The sequence below is a fragment of the Anser brachyrhynchus genome (genome assembly GCF_964034855.1).
Source record: "Anser brachyrhynchus genome assembly, chromosome: 9".
In the NCBI taxonomy this organism is placed as follows: Eukaryota; Metazoa; Chordata; class Aves; order Anseriformes; family Anatidae; genus Anser; species Anser brachyrhynchus.
In genome coordinates, this window is record NC_137703.1 from 9384452 (window position 1) to 9405730 (window position 21279).

The following is a 21279-nucleotide window of genomic DNA, read 5'->3' on the forward strand; positions in this document are numbered from 1 at the left end:
CCACCCCTCAGGCTGTGGCACTGGGGCTATACCAGGGACATCCCTGCTGCCTCTGAGGGCTGGGCTGGGGACGCTGCGGGTGCCGCCGCCGGCTGCTGCTGCGCTGGTGTGCAGCAGCTGTAGGAAATTAGAGGAGCCGTGGGGTTATTCTGGGAAACACCAAGGGAGATCCCCGAGGTTTCCGGAGAAGAAAACTGGCTCGGATCTGCCTCCTGCCACGCCACGCAGCTCCCTGCCTGGTTCCAGATCAGCCCTGCCTGGCGTGAGGCATCCCCCAGATAAAACCATGGGATCCTGCAGGAGCGATGCCATCAGGGACTGCTGGGACCAGCGAGGGGTCCGGCCCTGGTGCTCGGGGACTGCCAGGTAGGTCCTTGCTGGGATGTCCCTCACTTCTCACTGGTGTCCTGTGGCACATTGCTGGGTGTGCGGGGCCTGATGGCGGGTTTGGGGAAAGGGTGTAGGGTGTGTGTGCCTGCCTCCTGCCTCAGGAGATGTAACTGCTGCGTTGCCTCGCAGGGTTTCGAAGGCAGTAAAGGTAAAACCTTGCCCTCTTCACCATTACCTGGTGGAAACTTGAGGCCCTCAGGACTTTTTCCCATCTGTTTCTTGCTTGTGCCTGCAGAGAGAAGAGGCCTGGCTTTAAAAAGTAAAAAAAATAAACCAGCTCATCTTGTGAACAGGGGCACGGTTCCCTTTAATTTCACCTGAGCAGATGAGAGCCCAATTGCTTCTCCCCAGATGCTAATTCCTGTCTTTCATGCAGCTAAAACCTTCCAGAAAGAGTGTCTAAAAGCTACATAATGCGAAGTGGAAATGTTTGCACTGGGACTCATACATTAGTGCGTACAGGTGTGGAGGGAGCTGGGCCCAGCTATCTCCTTAGAAGCTTCAGGCCTGAGGAAGCTGCTCCTCATTTGTTCTCCCCGCAGGCTGGGACCACCTTTTGTCCCAAAACCACCTTTCCTGGGGGTCAGTGTGGTGACAGGAGCTCAGCCTGCAGGGTGGCGTTGCATCCGACACGCGGGCCTGCCTGTGGCCTAAACCCTCCGCGGGGCAGCTACTTGTAGGCAAAATGGGGTGAATTCCCAGCAGGCTGGTTCAGCTGACCTCGTCCCCCATTTTGAAGTGGTCCCAACCAGCAGGGAGATGTCTCCAGGGGCTCCCCACACCTGTCCCTGCCCAGTCGGGTGATTCCTCAGGTGCAGGGTGCTCTTGTCCCGGGGATGGAGCCAGGCCCGTCCCCCCCCTCCCGGTGCTATGGGCCAAATATCAAGTTCTCTGACCGAGCGTCCTTCCTCCCCTTTATCAATAATTTTAATCGTTTTAATAACGTCCCCTTGCACGGATAGGATTACAATTAGAAAATGTCAGAGCCTTGTTATCATCTAATTAGAGTCACATTTCAGCAGAAGAGAAAGGAAAATCTTCAAGCGCTGCCCTGCGCGGGGAAATGGGAAGAGCGCGATGATTTAAACCAGCTGCGGGCCGGGCCCTGCGCAGCCCTGCCTGGCCGAGACGCGGGGTGCGGAGCAGGACGGGGCCGTGGGCCCCGGTCGCAGCCCTCTGAAGCAATCAGCACAAACTGCTCCCAGACCACTCCTGCAAAGCTAAAAACTACGCCGCGGTCCAGTAAAAACAATCACGCTGTCAGGTTCGCCGTCTTAACAGCTCCAACAGCTGAGGGGGTCAGAGCAGCAACACAACACAAAACCAAAATAAACACCACCTCGCTCTGCCAAAAAGCCTTTATCACTCTTCTGGGAAAGAGGAAGGCGTTTTCAGGCGGCTTTAATTTTTTTCCTTTTTCTCTTTTTTTTTTTTTTCTGTTATTTGTTTTCGTATGCTTAAACGTGAGTGGGGAGCCTCGTCCCGCCTTCCCCCCCGAGCGGTGACAGCACGCAGCGGTGCGGGGTTTCCTTCGGGCAGGACGGCCTCTCCGAGCACCCGCTGCCAGGCTGGGACCGTGCCTGTTCTCCCCTCAAAGCCTCTGGCTCTGTTTGGCCTTGGCTCTCCCTCTGGTCTTTGCAGCACGTCCCGTCTGGGGAGGAGGGTGCATGGCCCCGTAGGACCTCTTTTCCCCTATGTGTTTGGGGACCTGAATGGTCTGGCCTTAAGCTCCCTCCCCAGGGATGAAACGTGTCCCCCCTCTTGTCTCTTGCCTTCAGAAGCCCATGGAAGGAGCAGGAGCACCGCAGCCACCTGCTTTCATGCCGCTCGTGCGAAGCTCGCCAGCATTACACCGGTGTTTCGTGATGGGAACACCTGCTGTGCAAAGGGGCCCGGACCCCGGCACCAGCCAGCCCCACGTAATAAATAACAACAGTAAAAATAGTTATCGCTTATATAGCGCTATACATCCTCAGGATGCCGTAAAACCCCAACGGCTTAATCGCAAGCCGCTCTCTTGATGTTTACAGCGAGCTGAAATTTTTGGTCTCTGAGCGAAGCGTATTTTCTGGTGCCAAGAGCTACGTGCGGCTCAGTTAGCAGCTCTGGCAGGGAGCAGGATAAGGCTGCATCGGAGGCACTTAAAGCTCCTATGTGACAGCGGCGAGTTAGAGGTGTCAGCCCATGGCCTGGCGCGAGGAAGCGGGGACGTTTGTGTGACAGCTCCTGGCGTGGGACCGGCTGCCTTTATACAGACGGGTGGGTCGGCAGGATGCGGCCCCGCGCCTGGCAGTGACAGTCATCGAGGGTGGCAGGGGGCTGCCAGCAGCAGCCGCGCCTGGGGCCAGCGGTGGTAATTCTGCCCCCTGGTAGGGGCTCCCCTCCGCCTCTGCTGCTAATTTTACACAAGCTGCTTGTTTTAGAGGAGCTCTTTAAGCCATCATCTGGACAGAGAGCCCTTGGTGAGAGCCCAGGCTTGAGCCCAGCCAGGGCCTAGGCACGAGTGGATCCAAATCTCAGGTCCCGAACATTTCAGGGCAGGGAGAACCACTCACCTCTGCAAGCTGCAATGAGCAGAAGTGGAATAGGAGGTTTGGATGTCAGGGATTTTCATTTGTTTTTTGTTGTGTTTTTTTTTTTCAAGATCTGTGTGATCCAAATGCTTTCCAGAGCCTGGGGAAGGAGAGGAGAGGGGGGTTTCTTTAATCGAAATGAAAACCATCTCTGATTTCCTTTTAAAGCGTGCTAAAACATTTCATTCGACCTGATGCAAAGCGTTGCATTTCATTTTGAGTTTTAATTAATTTTGTGATCCTTTAATTAAGCTAATTTCAAAGGAAAAATGTTTCTCTTAAAACTGAAAGTCAAAACATTTTGAAGATCATCTCTGCCTCTAAAACACCGCTTAAAAGCATCAGATGTTCTGCTCTCTTTCTAGAAACACGGGTTAATTCCTGCCTTTACAGAGTCTCCAAATGCTTTGGGAGTTAAAACTAAAAAGAGGGCCTTGTTCCTCTGCAAGTGAGCGCTGCTGCCTGTGATCCTGGGATGAAAGGGGAGACGGTCTCATCTCAGACCTTGCCTACTCCTGAAAACATTCAGGGCGCTGGAAGGCAGAAAGGGAGCCTGAGCCCTTCTGTGCTCGAGGGCCGGAGGACCTGAACCAGCTGGGGAGATTCCTCTGCTGGCCCCAGGAAGCCTCGCCAGCAGCACTGCCTCGCCGTGGAAAATACCAGTGGTGATGGCAAAGCACCTCGCGCTGCTCTGAGTCAGTGCTCAGACACGGGCACAGCACGGAAGGTGGGATGGAGCCGGTGGAGACGTTTCCTGCTGGAGAGCAGAATGCACAGTAAAAGGGGTTTTGTCTCCCTGTATTTCTTGGTTTCTGCTATGGGTGTTCGCACGAGCACAGGAAAAGAGCTTCAGCTCGGCTGTCAGAGGGCTGAGTCCCTGCCAGCTCTGGCATTAAGCACTGCTGGCACCGCAAGTACCTGAGATCGTCTGACGATTTCCCAGCTTTTAGTTTTGCTTTAATGCATTGCCTTTTTCAGTCAATTAAGAAAAAACAATCACAGACTTTAAGGTATGTAAATGTTTACATAATATTGTGGCCAGTAAATCTCACTCTGAGGTCCCATGTGTTTCACTGAGGCATCTGGGCACACCTGAGCTTGAGGCAATTCCTATGTGTAGAGGCCAAAAAAATAAAAGCATTAAAAACTTCAACAGTCTGCACCGTGGGCTCAGGAGACAGATGCTTGGCTGCTGCTCTTCTGCTGTCCCTCAGCACACAGAAATCGCTAACGCCAGCATGAAGGAGACCGTCAGACTCTGCTGAGCCTTAAATGAAGAAACCACTCGTCTGCTGGCCGCCGGCAGAGCTCGGGCACAGCAACCCCTCACCAGGAGTCCCCTGCCCTGTGCTGGTAGGCTCAACCAACCTCCAGCTCTGAGGTGCCCATAATTCCCAGTTAAAAGACCACAGGTGATGGGAAGAAGGTGCTGGGCTGGGGGGGAAGGAGACTTGGCTGGTGCTGAACCCATCACACGGAGCGAGGCTGCGTGGAGCTCAGAAATGATTTGGGAATTCAGCAGCAGCCATGCCCCTGGAGGGGTTGTCACAGGGCTGGCAAGGTAGGCTGTTGTTTTTTCTAGATCCCTTGTTGGGGTTTTGTGGTATGTGAAGTTCAGGCTAGAGCTGGACAGCCGGATGTCAGTCCACCTTTGTATCAGGCAAAAAGTCTCACTGGGACACTGGGAAGGTGGCGATGGAGCAGCCGACCGCTGTTGTACATCGCTGGTTGCATGTGGCATTGAGGGAAGAACGGGTACCAGGTACCCCACCTGCTTGGGGAAATTTGGCACCTCCTTAGCAGGAGGTAGCCTTTTGCCACATGCATTTCAGTGTGGCAGAGGCACGCGGATGCACGCGGTCCCTTGGCACGCACAAAGCAGCGTTTTGCCCAGTGCGTGCCGCTGCCTTAACTCAGCCGGTGGGAGCACATCTCCCCGTGCCATCGCTCTGCTCCGAGCCCGGCCCTCAGAGGCATTTCTCTGTGCCAGCACTCCTGGGTGCGTTTTCTCCGCTCAGATGATCAAAAGTCAGCACTCAGAGGCTGGCAGAGCAGAACACCTTCCTTGGGATGGCATTTGCATTTGAAAGGCAGGATGCCTGTTTCAGGGACCTTGCTATTTCACAACCTCCTTCTCTCAAGTCTGCTGGCTGCCTCCTCTCAGTGCTTAACTTGGGGCTCCGTCCTCTGCTCCCGGCAACCTGCATCTGGCTTGAAGCCAGCCCTAATCGTCCTCTCTTGGGGTGTTTTGGGGAGCCACCGAACTCTGGCACAAATTGCCGTGCTTGGAGGCCGCCTGTAATTTCTGTCCCGCTGCCCCCAGTTCCTGGGAACTCTCCTGGCAGTCAGCAAACGCTATGAGTCACGCTCGAGGAAGCCAGCTCCACTTCAGCCTAGCATGGTATTTTGGTTAGTAAGGGGCTGGCACGAGAGCTGAGAGGTTCCTGCGTCTGTGCCAGGCTGCATACTTTGTTTCCCCTCTGCACCGGGCTCTTGCTCGCTGCCGGAGCCTCGGGGGGACCGCAGGGTGCTGGGGGGCACACTCGCACCCCACCTGTGATGAAATGGGGTGGGGGGGGCTCCTGCCAAGCGGCTCAGCCCCCACAGGACAGCGGGGTGCTCGCAGCCCTGCTCCCCGTGCAGCGCTGGACCCGCAGCCGGTCCTTTATAGCCCAGCCCCGTCTGGCCCTCGTTCCAGCACACATGAATTTTACAGCCGAAAGTTTTGCTTTATTTGCTTAGAAACCTGGGCAGCTTTGCGGGAGTGTGACTTAGGTACCCAGACGTGTGGGCGAGATGGGAAATTGCATACGCTCACACCTACATACGTGTGTGCAAGCTGGTACGTGCTTAGAAATGCAGGCTTTTATCGGCTGCGCCTACTTCTGGAGATGCCTGGTTAATTTGTCAACCGAGGAGCTCCATCTCGCTACAAGTCTCATTTCCATATTCTTTCCAGATGGTCAAGATGCCACGGAGACAGTTTCTAAGCAAATAACTCGCTTCTTCACGCAGCCGACCATCAGCCTCGCCACTTGCTGCCCCAGATGGCTGGAGAGCCGGCGACGGTGCCTGGGCGGTGAAAGCGAGCGCGTCGCCGCGTCGATACCAGAACCGGGGCGGCACGGCGCGGTGGGACGAGACCTCCGCCTCGCCTCTCCTGCCTCAGGGTGAGCAGCGGCTGCCGCCGGGACCTGGAAGTGACGTGGGGTCTGTCCGTGGGTCCCTCGGAGGGAGGCCGGGCGCGAGGCCGGGCGAGGCGGCGGCGTTGGGGCGAGGCTGAGCGAGCTGCGGCAGGTCGGGGAGGCTCAGCTCCCGCCGAGCGCCGAGCTCCGCTGCCTCCCGATCGCGAGTTAAAAACCGAGAGGTTAAAAGCGTTTAATTATGCTGATGCTTTCCCCCCTGGATTAAACAAGAGGATAAATAGACTACAGCGTGTTTCCTTGGATTTGATTCTGTTTCTTAAACAAGCGAGGGGAGGCAGGAGGCTAAGGATCCTTGGCAGCTGTCACGTTTCGCTTTTGATGGTGTCAGTTCTGTCTGTTCGGAGGTGTTTCTCTTGCCACTGTCAGCATTTTCCGGAGGAGGATGAATTCATTGATACAGTCTGTTTGCTGTCCACATATTCACAGTTCATGTGTTACATTTTACATAAAGTAAACTTAGCAAGGGGAAAACTAATTCTGCAATTCTTCAAAGCTAATGTAGAGTAAATATATTCTGACACTGACAGGTATTTCTTATTAAATAGCTCTGAACTGCAGTACTAGGTTTTGCTTAAGTGGCATTATTCTCCCTGAGCAAAGACAGTTCATTTATTAGTCATTCCAAAAACCAAATAACAAATATTATTCTCTAAGCAAACTAAACAAACCATTTAAAAGGGGCCTGTCTGAAATGATTAAAGTACAGTGTCTGAAAAGCAGCTGACATTTTAGTGCCAAAATACCATATGGAGACTCAACTGCTTTATTAACATGCTTTGACCCAAGCTGCAAAATCTCCCAACACCTTTGAGCGGGGAGGAGCAGCCTTCCTGTGTGCACGGGAGAAGCAGAGGCGAAGCTTTCTGCCAGTTCTTAAGATGTCATTTTGGCACGGCGAAGAGCGAGGTGCAATAATTGAGGGGCTGGATGCGAGCAGATTTTTCGATTTCTGCCAGAGATACGCTGTAAAATAATTCAGCAAAGCTGAGAGCTTGGGCTTTCCATTTACGCCATAAAAAATAAATATACAGTGTTTGCCTTGCCTTCTTACAGCTCTCTCTTTCTCTTAACTAAATATTTCCTTTCTTCTGAGCATCTTCTAGCTTTCAGGCATACAAAATAAGAGTGCACGCGCTTGTAGGTGTTTATTTACGGTCTGCGGGGGGCTATGCTCCTGTGTTTGTGGATCCCCAGCTCAGCTCGGAAGATTTCCTTCACGAGATGGCCGGAATGGCAGCAGGTATCCACTGACCGAGGTGCACCCTGCGAGGGAAGGCTGCTCCCCTTCCCGGTCAGTCCTCCCCAGCCCGGCCTGCGCACACGTTGCTTGCGTCTGGCCCAGGTTTTCCTTTGGTTTTTAAACCAACGTTGTCTTTATTCGTAAGAATTCATCGGAGAGCGAGAGCAAGTGAGTTTTAGCCTGAGGTTTGTTCACAAAACGTCGCCTGCAGATGTGTCCTTTCTTGCTGGCTCTGAGCAGGGCAGCTTGAGTTGGCAAGGATTAAAATAATATAGGAGTTATGCAAGGAGTTTAATAAAAGTGAGCAGATACCGAGCTGCCGTGCGTTATTAACTTGCTTCTCTGGGATTAGGTAGTTCTGGGCAAACGAGGTATCGGTCCAGGTTTGCTTTCCTTCGGTGTTGTCCCAGTGACAGAAGATTACTCCACTTTGGGGATTAGCTGATGACATTACATCGCCAGGGTAACGATGTACGTGCTGATGTAATTCCAGACATTTGGTCGGGTCCGGCCCTCCTGGCGCGAGCCTCCCCCTCGCTGAGCACCCCCCAGCACGTTTCCAGGCTCGCTGCCGGCCGCGCTCCGTCTGCCCGGGCAAGGAGCACACACTGCCCACAGCCCCTCCTCTCCTCCTCACTGCGAGCCCCAGGAGGCACGGGAAGTGCTCGGAGCTCCTTGACGGACGGACGAAACGGTTCAATACGACACTTTGAAATAGTTCCTCTTTGGAAAGAGGGCAAGCGTGGGGGGGAGAAGGGCATGCTGGCCACGGTGGTAGCGCTGCGTGGTGGTCGCAGCGCGGCAATGCCAACAGCAGAAGCACTTCGTGCTTCCAGCGGCACTGATGTGGACAGCGTGCTGGAGGGAAAATGAAGGCCAATGCCTTCTCGAGCTCATGGAGGGATGCAAGGCACCGCTGTGGTACCAGGGAATGTCACTGGGGCCCAGGGAAGCAGCTGGCGGGGTGTGGGATGCGCTGCCATCCCACCACCCCGGGCACGGCTCTCCTCCCCCTGGCTGAGCAGGAGGCAGTGGGATGGGAACGGTGTCAGCAGCCCGCAGCACCGTGAAGGAACAACTTCTTTAATCTGACATCGAGACCAAGGGTTGCTAATGAGGAGCCCGGGCTTTGGTTCCTATGGCAACTTGTGTTCCTGAAAATGCAAAACAAAGTGTGAGAAGGCGCCGGTCCTGCTCCCCGCTCCGCTCGTGCCTGCTGCCCGGCGCTCGGTGCAGGCTCTGCGCGGTGCCGGCGTGGCTCCGGCTGCAGCCCCGTGCCAGCACAAGGATGGGGACATCCAGCCGCACCGCCGGCTCGAGAGACTGCGATTGCAAGCGGCAATTTGCTGCTCGCTCCTCGGATAGCGTCTCTGGGGCCAGCTGGGTTCCCTATAAACTTTTATAGAAAATATAAAATGACATCTGGAAACCTATGGCAGAGAGGTTTTCGTTCCTCCTGTAAGCAGGGAAGAGCTTTGCCCTCTCTTAATTTCTCACAAATGTTATTGTCAAGCTCGATGGAGAGAACAAAACCAGTAATTGGGTAGCCTAGCTGTTGGAAGCTCTCCCCGCTCCTGCTCCAGCCTCAGAGCCGTTCCTCGCTGTACGGCTTTTTGGAGAACAAATACAACCTCCAGCCATGCAGCAGCTTTGCAGCCTTTTGCAGCCCCCTTTGCAAGTACAAGAGCTCATTTTCGATGCACTGAGCCTAGAGCAAAGCCAGGGTCTGGGCCAGGAGCGCTGTTTCCCGTCCCTCGCTGCTCACTGGTGTGGGGACATCCTGCTCGGGTACCCAGCAGGAACCTTAAACCCAGGTTTTCCCCAAACGCGCCTGCTCCCAGCAGGAAGGCAGAGGAGGCGCGGGCGTGAAGAAGCATTCCAGCTGATTTGGCCTTAGGGAAATCCGTCGGTAAGTGAAAGCCTCTGCAGCAAGCAGGAGCTTGGCGTTAATTAAGCTGCAGCGGGGCTGCTGGCACAGAAACCTGTCGAGCTTTGGGGGGATTATTTCATCTGGGGGATGCTGAGAGATGCAGAGGAGCAGTGGGGTCAGCCTGAGGCATCCGCGAGCGCCGGTGCCGGCGTTCATCAGCCAAGGCATGGCCGTGTGCTGCCGGGGGGCGGGTGGGGGGCGAGGGTGTCAGACAAGGGATAAGAAGAACAGGCATACAGTAAAACATAGTAAAGCAACACAAACGAAAACCTACGCAGGTTTGTAGAAGGAGTGAAGCTTAGAAAGTAGATGCATTAGCAGCCAAAATAAAAAATATATATACATAAAAAAAGAAACCACCAAGACTTTGACGCAGCAGACGTTTCCGACAGATGCTGCAGGAAGGAGGATGAGCCGCCTGCTACGTCTGCGCATGGCTGGGAGAGGGGGAGATGCTTCAAAGGCACCGGGAGCAGGGAGGGGTTTGTAGTGTGCCTGGTGCCCACCTTGTGCCATTGAGAACGTGGGTGCCGTCCCCGTCCCCCCACTTTGCCTCGCTGCCTGTCCCCACCCCACTGCTCCCACGTTGCCTTGTAATTCGTGTGCCCGCCGGTCGCTTGCAGCCCTCCCCAAAGGGCTCAGACTCCCCTTTCCTCCCCAGACACCCCTTTCCTCCCCTGCCTGGCCGGAGATTTGCCTTCTCCCTGCTTGCCCTGCAGCAGCTCCCCCTGGTTCCTCCTGTCTTGCCCCTGGCAGGATCAGGCCCCGTTCCCCATCTCTCCTTCCCCTCTCCAACCTCGCTCGTGTTTATAAGCTTCAGGAGACCAACTCTGGTGGAACGGCTTAGGTTTTTAAATTTTCTCCTTTTTGATGAAGTCAGGGTCTGGGAAGTCCTTGAGGACCGCCTCAAAGGAAGTGTTAGTTTTACGTGCAGAATGAGGCAAAAAATAATCATCTCATTTTTCTCTCTTCGGAGCAAGAATTGTCCTCTCTCTGGCTTGCCTGCCCTCCACCCTCCGTGTCTGGGAGCAGAGGACAAGGTGTCCTGGCACCGCTCAGCATTTCCAGAGCCTGCGGCCGTTCGCTACAAGCCTGGCACATCCTTGGACCTGCAGCTCCTCCGGTGTTCCTCAGGACCTGGAACAATGGCCTCAGCCGTGGGGTTTGTAGGGGTGAAAGCTGCTGGGCTGGACACATGCTATCCTGGAGCTTGGCTAAGCAAGTGGTGATGCTTCAAAAACCACGCAGGCAGAGCCAGGGCATGGAGTGCTGCCCTCGCTGGCCACAGGTTGGGGCATCACCGACCCTCTCAGGCATTTCGTGGGGCATTTGCTGATGGGGACCCTGCGCTGTCTTCAGGAGCCAGCAGCTGAATCACGTCCCTGTGCTGCCTGAGCCCTCTTGGGATCCCCCCTTCCCGTGTGTGTGCGAGCAAGCTGCCCTTGCCGGGGAGAAATGTGTCCTGGCCTAGCACCGGGCTTGCGGCTCCCCCCGCCACTGACAGCATCCATCGCTCTCGTGCTGCCTGAGCACAGATTTCAGCCCAGCGCTCGCCTTCCCCGTGACTCAGGGAGCTGACAGCTCGCAAGTACATCCCAAGGAGGAATCAAAAGCGACGGAGCAGGTAGCGCTATCTGCAGTCAGCTGGAGTCTCGGCGAAGGCGGTCTCGAAACTGTCTTAGCGGCCAGCGGATGCCTGTCACGGCCACTTGACCTGGAGGCAGATGGTTACTGTCTCACTCGCGCGCTGTCTTTGGGGCTTGATAGGCACTTTTGAAGCACAGATAGACGGAGAGCCCTTGCTGGGGACGGGAGGGAGCCGGATGCCAAGGCAGCGCCGTAAAGACCCGCAAGCAGAGCCGATGGCAAGCAGGGAGCGCGGCGAGGATTTTTGGTGGGGGGCAATGTGGCAGCCCCCGTCTGTGCTGGGTGAGCACTGGTCAGATGAGGCCAGAGGGGGCTGCGGGAGGGCTTCGTGAGCTGGGGGAGAGCAGGAGCGTGTCATGGGGCCGATGTCATCCGGCCGTGATGTCACTTCTTCGGCAGAGCACTTCCAGCGATAGCAGAGCTTCTGCAGTCTGTCTGCCAGCCTGGCACTCTCTCTGTACAGCGTAATTAAGCAAATGTATTAATAGAATGGGAGCCTGGGCCTGGGTAATGTTCTTCCGTGACAGACAAATGCGGAGACAAAGCAGACACTTTCTTCAGAAGTACTGCAGGATGCTATTAGTGGGCACAAACTCGCATCCCGTTACTGCCGTTGCTGCTAGGCAGCGCAGAGCCATTTGCATTTTAAACGAAGCTCCCAGCCCGGGATCAGCTCCGGGAAGTGTGCGAGGCCGTCCCTGCACTGGGGGAGCCCGGGGGTCCGGGGACACCCTGAGCCACAACGGGCATCCTGTGTGCTCAGCTCCCACACCGACCATCAGAGCCAGCCCGCAGAGGTGACAGCAGCGTGCCACGCGGTGCCACGCGGTGCCCTGGCCCTGCCTACGGGGACAACTTCTGCACGTCAGCATCCCTCACGAGGACAATATGCTCCTGTACAGCCCATCTCTGGTAAAGCATCTCTGCAAGTCCTAAAACTGCCAGTTTTCCATTGCTGGCCTCTCTGATGGTCTTAACAAAGTATGACATAAATATGCCAGGAGAGGGAAGGTGGCTTTTGCAGGGAATCGGGAGTGTGGTTGAGCAGAGCTCGCAGAGAAGGGACCTTTAATAGAAAGGGATTCATTTCTGGGGATGGTGCCGCAGGAACCAGCCCTTTGGAGGGGTCGGGAGGGGAGAGGGACACGGCGGACGCAAACCGAAGGGCTAATTGTGTGAGTGGTGCGGGGACGCCGTGGTCAGGGCTCCCAGCACACTGGCAGGAGGTTGCTTGGCTACTGCGGCACCGCGGGCAGCGGGCAGGCAGGGAGAGCGAGCGTAAACAGCCGGGAGGAAGGAGGGTCATTAAAGTGTTCCCTACAGATGCTTAACTAGCAGCAGTGGGAGGAAACAAATAAGGAGGAAAAGTTGGTCCGAGTGCCAGGGAGGAAGCAAAGCTGTTAGGAAGATGGCTGATTTTCTGCTGGAAGCTGTCCCTTATTGCTAGTTTCAACCGGAGACGTTTTCCTTGCGCAGTTTCTCTCCAGCATCCCCACTTTCATCCTCTCTCTGCCGCTTTCGCATCTAATTCCTCCCCTAGTGGGAAGAGGCTGGGGAGCTCCCGCACGTGGGGCTGCCAAGCCCTGGTAGGCATTTGGTTGCCTGAGCATGGAAGTATCTGAGAGCAGCCGAGCTGCTTGGTGACCTTCCCCATGGCACAACCATCGCCCAGACCCACACGGAACCACAGCCTGGCTTTCACATTAACCCAAAATCCTTAACGAAGCCTTGCCTGGTCCTTCCAGCACTCGTAAGCACTCATAAGCACTCATAAGCCCTGGCCGGCGGTGGGCAGGGACAGGTCCATCGCGAGCTGCACTGACAGCACCGGCGCTGAACAACAGTTAGGAGGAGAATTGTTTTAATGAATACATTTCCTTTCAATTGTATGCGAGTAGCGAGATCCCATTAGATCGGGGAAGCAATTAGAGCTAATAAAGATGAACGCGCAGCGCTCGGTGCATGTGGAATAACAAACAGCGAACAAAGGATTCACGAGAGAGCTGCCTCTAATCCAAACAAACGAGGGGCGATGAAAGGCAGAGCGGCCGGGCTGCCCGACGGCACGGCACGCGTCCTCGCCACCACACCTGCTGGCAGCAGGGGAGCAGCACTCGGCGTCAACCTCGGCCACCGGGCCACCAGCGCTGCCAGCCCCATCACTCTCACAGCCCCCAAAACGCGTGTGCCACCAGGCAGGAGGTGGCTGTGGGTCCCCAGCTCAGGGCTGGGCTGGGGGGGGGCTGGGGGCCATCAGCTCTTTCCTGGTTGCGGCTGGGATGGCCGATCAGCAGCCAGCGCCTGCCAAAATTCACCGCCCCGATGGCAGGGAGCAGCCTGAAACCATCATCAGTGCCACGGCTAGGTGGAGCGGGGAGGAAATAATAGCCTCTTCACAATGAAGTATTTACACAGTAGGCTCGCAGGAAAATTGGGTAAACCGATAATTACCCAAGGATATTATTGGCTTTGGCAGAGTTAATAATAATTAGTGCTCTTCCTTTTCCAGACTCCTTACAGGAGAGACCTTTTATAATCCGCAGAACACAAAAGACCCAAACCACCAAGAACAGCTTCCATGTGTGCCTTGGAGGAAAAAAAAAAACAAAAACACTCCAGTCCTTCTGACAGGCTGCAAGGTGAAAATCACCCAAAGACACCAGGCAGCTGGACTGAAAAATGATAGTAATAGTGCAAGTAATAATAATAATAATGATAAACAATTTTGTGTGCTTGAAGAAAATCCCATGCCGGGACTGAGCTTGCCCCTGCCCTACCTAGCGCGGCGGATCAGAGATAAAGGATAAAGGCAGCGCTGACACTGGCAGCCCCGCGGGATGCCAGGCACTGCCCTGCTGCTCCTCATTTGCTCTCTTGCCCGAGCTGTGCACTTGCTTCCCAGAAAGCAGACATTTTCTGCTGGCTCTCAATGCATTCCTCATCCTCGCGGTGTCTCCGTGCCTCTTCACTCTCCCTGGTCCTTGCTAAGCCCTCAGCTCTGTGAAGTTCCCGAGCCTGCAGCCGCTGCTGGCACCTGAGCCCTCCCGATTAGCACAGGCTGAGCACGTATCCTGCCTGCCAGAGCTGTGCGGGACACAGCCTTCTGCCTGCTTTGCCTGCTGCTCCCCCCGGAGAACAGCCTTTGCTGGGTCATTGCGCCCGGCAGTTTGGGTTAAATGGGGTGAATTTGGTTTGAGATGTGCTGGAGGAGGAGCGTCCCCAGCCCCTGCCTGCCTGGCGGAGAAGGGGAGCGTGGGGCGAGCAGGATCAGCCCCGTGACATGCACTCAAAATTGAAATGTGTGATCAGCCGTGTGATGCCACGCCGACATCTGCACCGCATCCCCCATGCTCTGAGGGCTGGGTGCTGGAAGGGGTGGCTCTGAGGAGGGGGCTGACTTCTGTAAGAGCAAGGCACGGCTGGCCGGCCTCTGTCCACCGGAGACATCGCGCTCTGCCGCTTGTGCCGCTGCTGCGCCACCCTCCTGCCCCTGCGCTGGCACGGAGGATGCTGGCTGCTTGTCTCGCGATGGGTAGCCTTCAAACGATCCCAAATCACGAGGGAAATCCCCCCCGCCCCTGCCCCAAGCTGGCCCATAAATCACGGCGTTATAAAAATAAAACAGTTTTGTGCCTGCACGCACATTTCAGGTTGCCTTTTAAACCTGAACTTGTTTCTCACACGTTGGCAGAAGAACAGAGGGGAGCTGGAGTCAAAAGGCAAGCTCGAAAAATAAACGCATACTTCTCTCTTGCTGCTCGTGAAGGGCTCCCATAGGAAAACAGAGAAAACCAGGGCAGGAAGAGGCCCTGGAGGGGTCGTCGTGCCCTTTCCCCAAAGCAGGAGCCAGCTCCTCCCCGCAGGCGGCAGGCCAGATCGTGCCCAAGGCTGCGGTGATGGGGGGGTACAAGCAACTACCCCCCCCCGGTCCCTTGGTTCAATTGCCCCCCTGATTTTCCCCTTTCTCCCCTATTTCCCCTGCTTCCCCGTGGCCCCATGCTCATCCCCTGCGTCTCTCTGAAGGACGGGTGGCTGCCGAGGTGACGCGGGGATGTCCCTGCTCCTGCCGCGGCCGCGCAGCCCAGCCCCAGCTGCACCACGTGCACGCTGCTGCAGCGCCAGCCACCCAAGGAAGAGACTGAAAGTTGTGCTGTCTTAAGCCACAGTTTAACATAATTAGACATCCTGGCTTGAGGGCAGTAATTACTTTTATAATCCTTAAACATTTTTTTTTTTTAAATAATTGCCTCCCAATTCAATGCCTTTCAAAAATCCTTTTAAACGGCACTGCCTTCTTCAAACAAAACTCAGCCAACAGTAATTACAATAAATTATTCTCAGTTCTAAAAAAACATATAGAAATTAATCTATGTGCGCAAACTGCTAACCAGTTATTGTTTACCTCCCTCCCACCAGCCGGCTGCTTCCCCACTCAGCGCCGTGCACCGGCCTCAAGGGCCGGCACCGTGGCTGCCCCGGGGGAGCTGCGCCAAGCCCGGCACAATGGGCTCGGACCTTGGGCAGCCAGGATCGGGGCTCCCCTCCTGGCTCTGTCTGCCTTGCAGAGCACGGCCAGGGGCAGAGCACGGCCACACCGCCCAGCCCTCCCAGCAAAACAACGCTCCGACCCGCCAGGCAAAGGCGGTGCGCGGGCTGGCCGCCGCATTTCATCCTCAGCTGGGACAAATAAGGCGTAATTCTGCTCGAGTCAAAGGAGAGGCCGTGATTCACAGCAGCCGAGGATCTGGCCAAGAGTGTCAGCATCACGACAATAGCGTAATGTTTTCATTATGCATTGTTTTTTTCCAAATACTTAAAAAATTATCTAGGAATTACTCACACATCCCGTAATAGTTACCAGTCTTGGGTGTTTAAGGCAAAGGTTTCTTGAGACAGCGATGGGGCTGCAAAAGCTTTAGCCATCGCTGCTCCTGCTCTGTGCGCTTCTCCTATCACTTCTGCTCTCCTCCTCCTCCGTGTACACAGTCCAGTAACCTCTCCCTGACAATCTCCAGATCCTCAAAATTGCTCATTTGGAATTTTGCAGTAAATAGAAAATTGCTTTGCTCCTTTCTCTCAGGACAGCACAGAAAATGGATCCAAATGAAAAAAAGCGAGCAGCGTGTATCTGGTAGACATAAACAGTGAAAGAAAGGCAATTCTGCTTTTCAGCCCCGCTGCAGAGCGAATGACCTTGGAAACAATGAAAGGCCTGGGGCCGGAGCCCAGGCTGTACGTTCTGCAGCAGCGTGAGCTGTGTTTGGGGAAGGATTGGGGAAGACAACCTGGAGGAATGGGCTCGTGCAGGCGTGAGTCCCCACCGGCTGAAATAACCCAGCTAACAGTGGGGGGAAGGAGCTCACAGCCGCCAGACTGGTGCCGGCATGGCTCTGCCTCAGCCACCTTCCTCCCCTCTGCCCACTCCTTGTCGTGTGCTGTCCCGTGCTTAAAAAGCTGTCCCCCGTGTTTAAAATGCTGTCCCCGTTTGGCACGGCAAGGCAATGCCACGTGGCCAGGGGGAGCAGCCCGAAACCCGCTCACCCCCGCCAACATTTGCAAGCGATGGAAATGCGGAAAGGAAATCAGAGCTAATTCACACGTGGGGGAGGAAGAAGGGGCTAAATTTATAACTAATAATTCACCCCGTCCTAATTGCACATCAAACCGCCGCACCAAAAACTGGCCAAATGGAAAGCATGTGTCGGAGCTCAGCCCGCAGCCGGCGGCGTCGCCCGCGCCCCCCGAAAGCGCCCGCATCCCCTGGCTCCTCCGTGGAGGGGAGGCCGGGGGGAGATAACAAAGGTTTGGATTTGATCACGCTTTATGTCAGAGGGAAAAGCTGCTTTTCCTGCCGGAGCTGCCAAGGGGCTGATACCACCCAGCACACGTCTCGCAACACCAGGCAGCCCTCCTGAACGGCTGCCATCGGCGCAGCGCGGCGCAGCTTCCAGGGCAAGCTGCTGGGGCCCGCGTGCTCGCCAGTTCTTTGTGTGCTGTGAACAGGGAGAAAAAAAAAATCATCTTTTTTTCCTGCATTGCTTCTTAGAAATGTCAGAAAATTAAAAAGAAAGAATATATATGAATATATATGTATAAAATCCAGGGCAGACAGCCAGCAGCAAGGATATGTTTCAGAAACGCGGGATCCTGGACAGGATCCTGGAGCAGAGCAAAAGGGCAAGGCGTGCACGTCGGCCTCGGCGCAGTCTGCTTGGTGCTGGGCACACTGTGTCCAGCTGTGGGACAGCTTCGCAGTGCTGGACAATGGGAGAAGAGCTGGAGATGCTCCATCGCTCCCCTGCAGGCCAGGCTGGGGTTTGGGATTTGGGTGATGTTTTTAGGGCAGAGCTGGGGCAGGACGCAGCCCATTTGGGTTTCAGCCCCAGGCAGCTGGGCAATGCCCCGCTGGCCCACCCGCGCCCCTTCCTGACCCCCAGGGCTTGTGAACTCAGTTGTTTTTTTATTTCATTGCGAACTTTTCAAGCTGAGCTTTGGAGACACAGCTTTCCCCTGCAAGAAGCAGTGAAACAATGAGGGGAGAAAAAGGGAAAAGCAAACCCCACCTGCTTCCTGTTTTTATTTCCCCCATCCCCCTCCTTTCTTTATTTTTTTAGTGCTCCCTGGTTATTTGGTAGCTCCTGCAACTTGTCCAGAAATACCTCTGCTAGTTCAGGGGCGTTTTGGAGCCCAGAAATTTAAGGAGGGCCTAGAAATTCCTAACCCAGCTTTAAACTTGCTAAGGACGGGTGAAGCGGCTCCCTGCCTTTCCAGCCTGCATTTCTGCTCTCCTCAGAGTCCCCCTTCCCCTCTGCTCCCCAGGGGATGCTGCCCTGGGCTTTTCCTCTCCCACCGCTTCCACGCGGGCAGCGCAGACATTTGGTGCACATCTGCGGCAGCGGCCGCGGGGTCAGGCTGCCCTCCTGCAAACCGTCCTCGCGCCTGAGAAGTCCGTAGCTGGGAGCGTGCGGGCAAATTTCCATTATGCTTCACCGAAGAGGGCGAAATCCCTGGCTGGCTGTGGCTGCAGGACTGGTTTGAGATATCAGTCTGGAGATACAAATTCACTCTGATCTCTGTCGGGTGTTTTGGCGTAGGAGGGGTGGTGCCTTGCCGCCCACCGCGTGCTGTCAGCAGTACTCATTTTGGGACGCTCTGGGCGTCTCAGTAAGGAAGAGCCAAAGTTCCCCACTGGAAAGAGTCTCTGAGAAAATAGTCATGATGGAAACTCACCCTGCGAAAGCACACGTCACCTTCCCACCCAGCAAGCTCCGTGCCTGGAGGAGCCAGGGTGGCAGCGCAGCGGGAAGGATGCTTTGAGACGCCGCACCGCTACCTGGAAACCAGCACGCATCTCCCACATGATCTGTACCGCTCGCCTCACAATAAACCAATATATTTTAACTATGACCCGAAATGTTGCAGAGGAACCTTTTCAGCCAGTCTCTTTGGTGCAATACAGATGCGTCAAGCCTGATTGTTATTGTACATGTCAGGGCTGTCGAAGCGCGGGATAAAGAAGGCCATTGTGCGCCCACGGAGGGGACGGCTCGGATGATTAATGACTGCTCCCTCAATTCTCAGAAGAAGAGATGGAGGCAGGATAAGGCCTCTGCTCCGGTAGGGGCAGAGCCCCAGAAGACATCCGCTGAGCAAAAAAACAAGGAGGGCGCTCAGCACAGCAGGGCAGGGACCAGAGGCACCAGCCCCGAGGGCATGCAGCCCGTGCCGGGGCGCTGAGCAAGGCGGTGCCGGCGGTGCTGCCGCTGGTGCTCCTGGTTGTGCCACCAGCCCTGCTCTGACCGATCTCCCCGCTGCTCTGCTCTCTCTGCACGGAGGGCAGTGGGTCTCAGCAGCGCGGATCATTGCCCATTGAGTAAGACGGATGGCAAAAAATCAGGGAAATTGCAAATTGATCTTTGCCTAACACACACGGCGACTTTGTTACCTATTTTTTGAGCCTCTACGCAAATACCTCCCAGACTAATTCTAAGGCGTGCCAAAGTAAATTACATTTAGTTTGCCTTAAATAAACAATGACTCTTCCAGGAAAGGTTTGTCTCTTCTGGGCACTTGCATCATTTATCATTGCTCCACTGTTTTGAGTTGGCTGCCCTTTTAGGGTGAGATGTCTCTTGGTTTTAGTGTGCGCGCAACCATAGAAAGGACAAGGTCTTACCCCAAGAAAAATGTACTGAGAAGATGTCATTAAAGCTAATGAGAGTCCAGGCAGCTGCAGCTCATTAGAGATTGCCTGGGGCCAATTGTAACTGAGACCTTTAAATATACATCATAGTCAAATAAACAACATCATATTCGATCTGCAAAGTCTCTATCAGTTCCTGCATGGTCCTTATCGCTCAGCCTTACTTTTTGCTGAGAAAATGTTCCCTGTTCAATAACAAACTCGGAAGCAAAGGAGCCCATCGCACTTAGGAATGATGCACCGAGGAATGGGGGTGGGAGGAGGGACCTCTTTTTCTGAAAACACCATTTGAAATTAATTGATTGCAATGGTAGGAGACACACAGGGCTCGAGCTCTCCGCCCTGCCCCAAGGACTGTGGGAAAACAGGTCGAAGAACCTGCAAAGATGCTGAAGATTGGTGCTTTGAGCCGTGATTGAGCAATTTTGTTGTTGTTGTTCCTTTCTTTGGCCCCGGGACATGACTTTACTGTAAAAGAAAATGAGGGGTTTCTGACAGCACTTTCCATGTGTTGTTGTTACGAAGCGTTTAGCGAGGAATTAGGGATTTACAAGCACGGGGGGTTCCCCCTCCATCGGCAGAGCCCCCAGCCCGGCTTCCCGTTGTCGGGAACGCCGCTGCTGCTTCCTGCGGGGCTGCAGACGTGGGCAGGCTGCGTGTTTCCGTGCGTCCTCACCCCAAATAGCTCCACGTGTGATTATTAAGTCCTTATCTCCGCAAGGAGTCACTGACACCGGGCGGCTTTCCAGGGAATGTTGCTCCCTTAATAGGCCATTACATCTCGGTAATAAGGGCTAAACTCTTCTGGGGGCATTTAGTTATAAATTAAGTAAAATAACACCACCGATCCTGCCCTTCTCCCCGTGCTCGTGAGGGGGTTTCTGGTGCGTATGCCTCCAAAGCTGCCCGGCCAGGGACGGTGCTGGGATGTGCAGCTCTGCCTGGGTGGTGCAATGTCCCATCCCGGCGCCGCCTGGGCGGCTGTAAATAACACAGATAACAATAAAATGAACAGTGGAGAGGCCGTGGCTGGGTTCATTGACTCCCGGCCCAAGAGCTGCTTCCCAGCGGAGGTCTCTGCACGCTCCCCCGACACAGGGCATCTCCCCACTCCGTGCCCAGGACCCCCATGGGGTCCTGTTCAGCTGAGCGCCCCAGGGCAAAGCTGTGCCAGCGCACCCCAGCACCGCTCTGTGGAAGCACCAAACTGCCCAACGTTTTGGGGGCTTGTTTGGGTGCTCGTTTTGGGGGCTTGCAATGACCTTCTGCCATGGGGCTTGCAAGGAGCCTGCTGGGCTCTTGCCTTTCTCCTCTGTGCAGGAAAAAAAAAAAAAAAAAAAGTGAATTACAACCAAGCCTGTGAAGGACATGGGTGGCAGCAGAAGGAAGGAGCCAGGAGCAGGGGGCACGGGGCCGGCCGCAGCTTCCCACCCAAGCCTCACCTAAAGCTGGCCACCTGGACCAGCCTGGTCTTGAGCACAGAGCTGGGGCAGATCGGCCGCATCCTGCCCACATAAAGGAGCACTTTCCTGCTCCCTGGTGCCGCTGGGTCAGCTTTGCACTGGGGTGGGATCGCAGGTGCTGCGACCCGGACCAGATGGAGACCTCGTGTGCAGAGCTGGACGTGGGAGGCAGGGGACCCTGCGAGCTGCCGGTGCTTGGGACATGTCCCTGTCCCCCGGGGAGCCAGGCACCAAGTGCTCCCCTGCTGCACGCCGTGTCCTTGGCCCTCATTAAGAGGAGGCTGCAGCTGCGCTGGCCTGGGAAAGCCCCGCGGCCGCGTGGCGTGCTTGCAGCGGAAGTCGCAGCGCTCCGGCTTCGGCTGGCTTTAAAGCCCCAATCTGGTGAGAGCCGTGCAAACCCTTCCACAGAGACCCTCCCATCGACCGAGAGCCAGGTATATTGATTTAATTTGCACCTGTGCATTTCTTGGCACGGATCAGCCCGCTGCAAGCCAGGAGTAAATTCACTTAGGAGACTTCTGGCAGCAAGCTGCCCCGGCTGAGCTAAACCAGGGCGGAACAAAAAGAGTTCAACGCGCCTGGCTCCACGTGAGCCGTGCCTTCAGCCCTGCCCTGAGACGGGCAAAG

The 21279-nt window shown here is 55.3% G+C and overlaps 1 protein-coding gene across 1 annotated transcript in view; it reads left to right on the top strand.

The window, feature by feature from the left end:
* SENP5 (SUMO specific peptidase 5) overlaps positions 1-21279 on the top strand; it is a 174902-nt gene that overhangs the window by 149830 nt on the left and 3793 nt on the right. Inside the window, exon 9 of the transcript XR_013954901.1 lies at positions 5923-21086. The gene's annotated coding sequence lies outside the window, so the exon portion shown is untranslated. The remainder of the gene's footprint in view (positions 1-5922; positions 21087-21279) is intronic.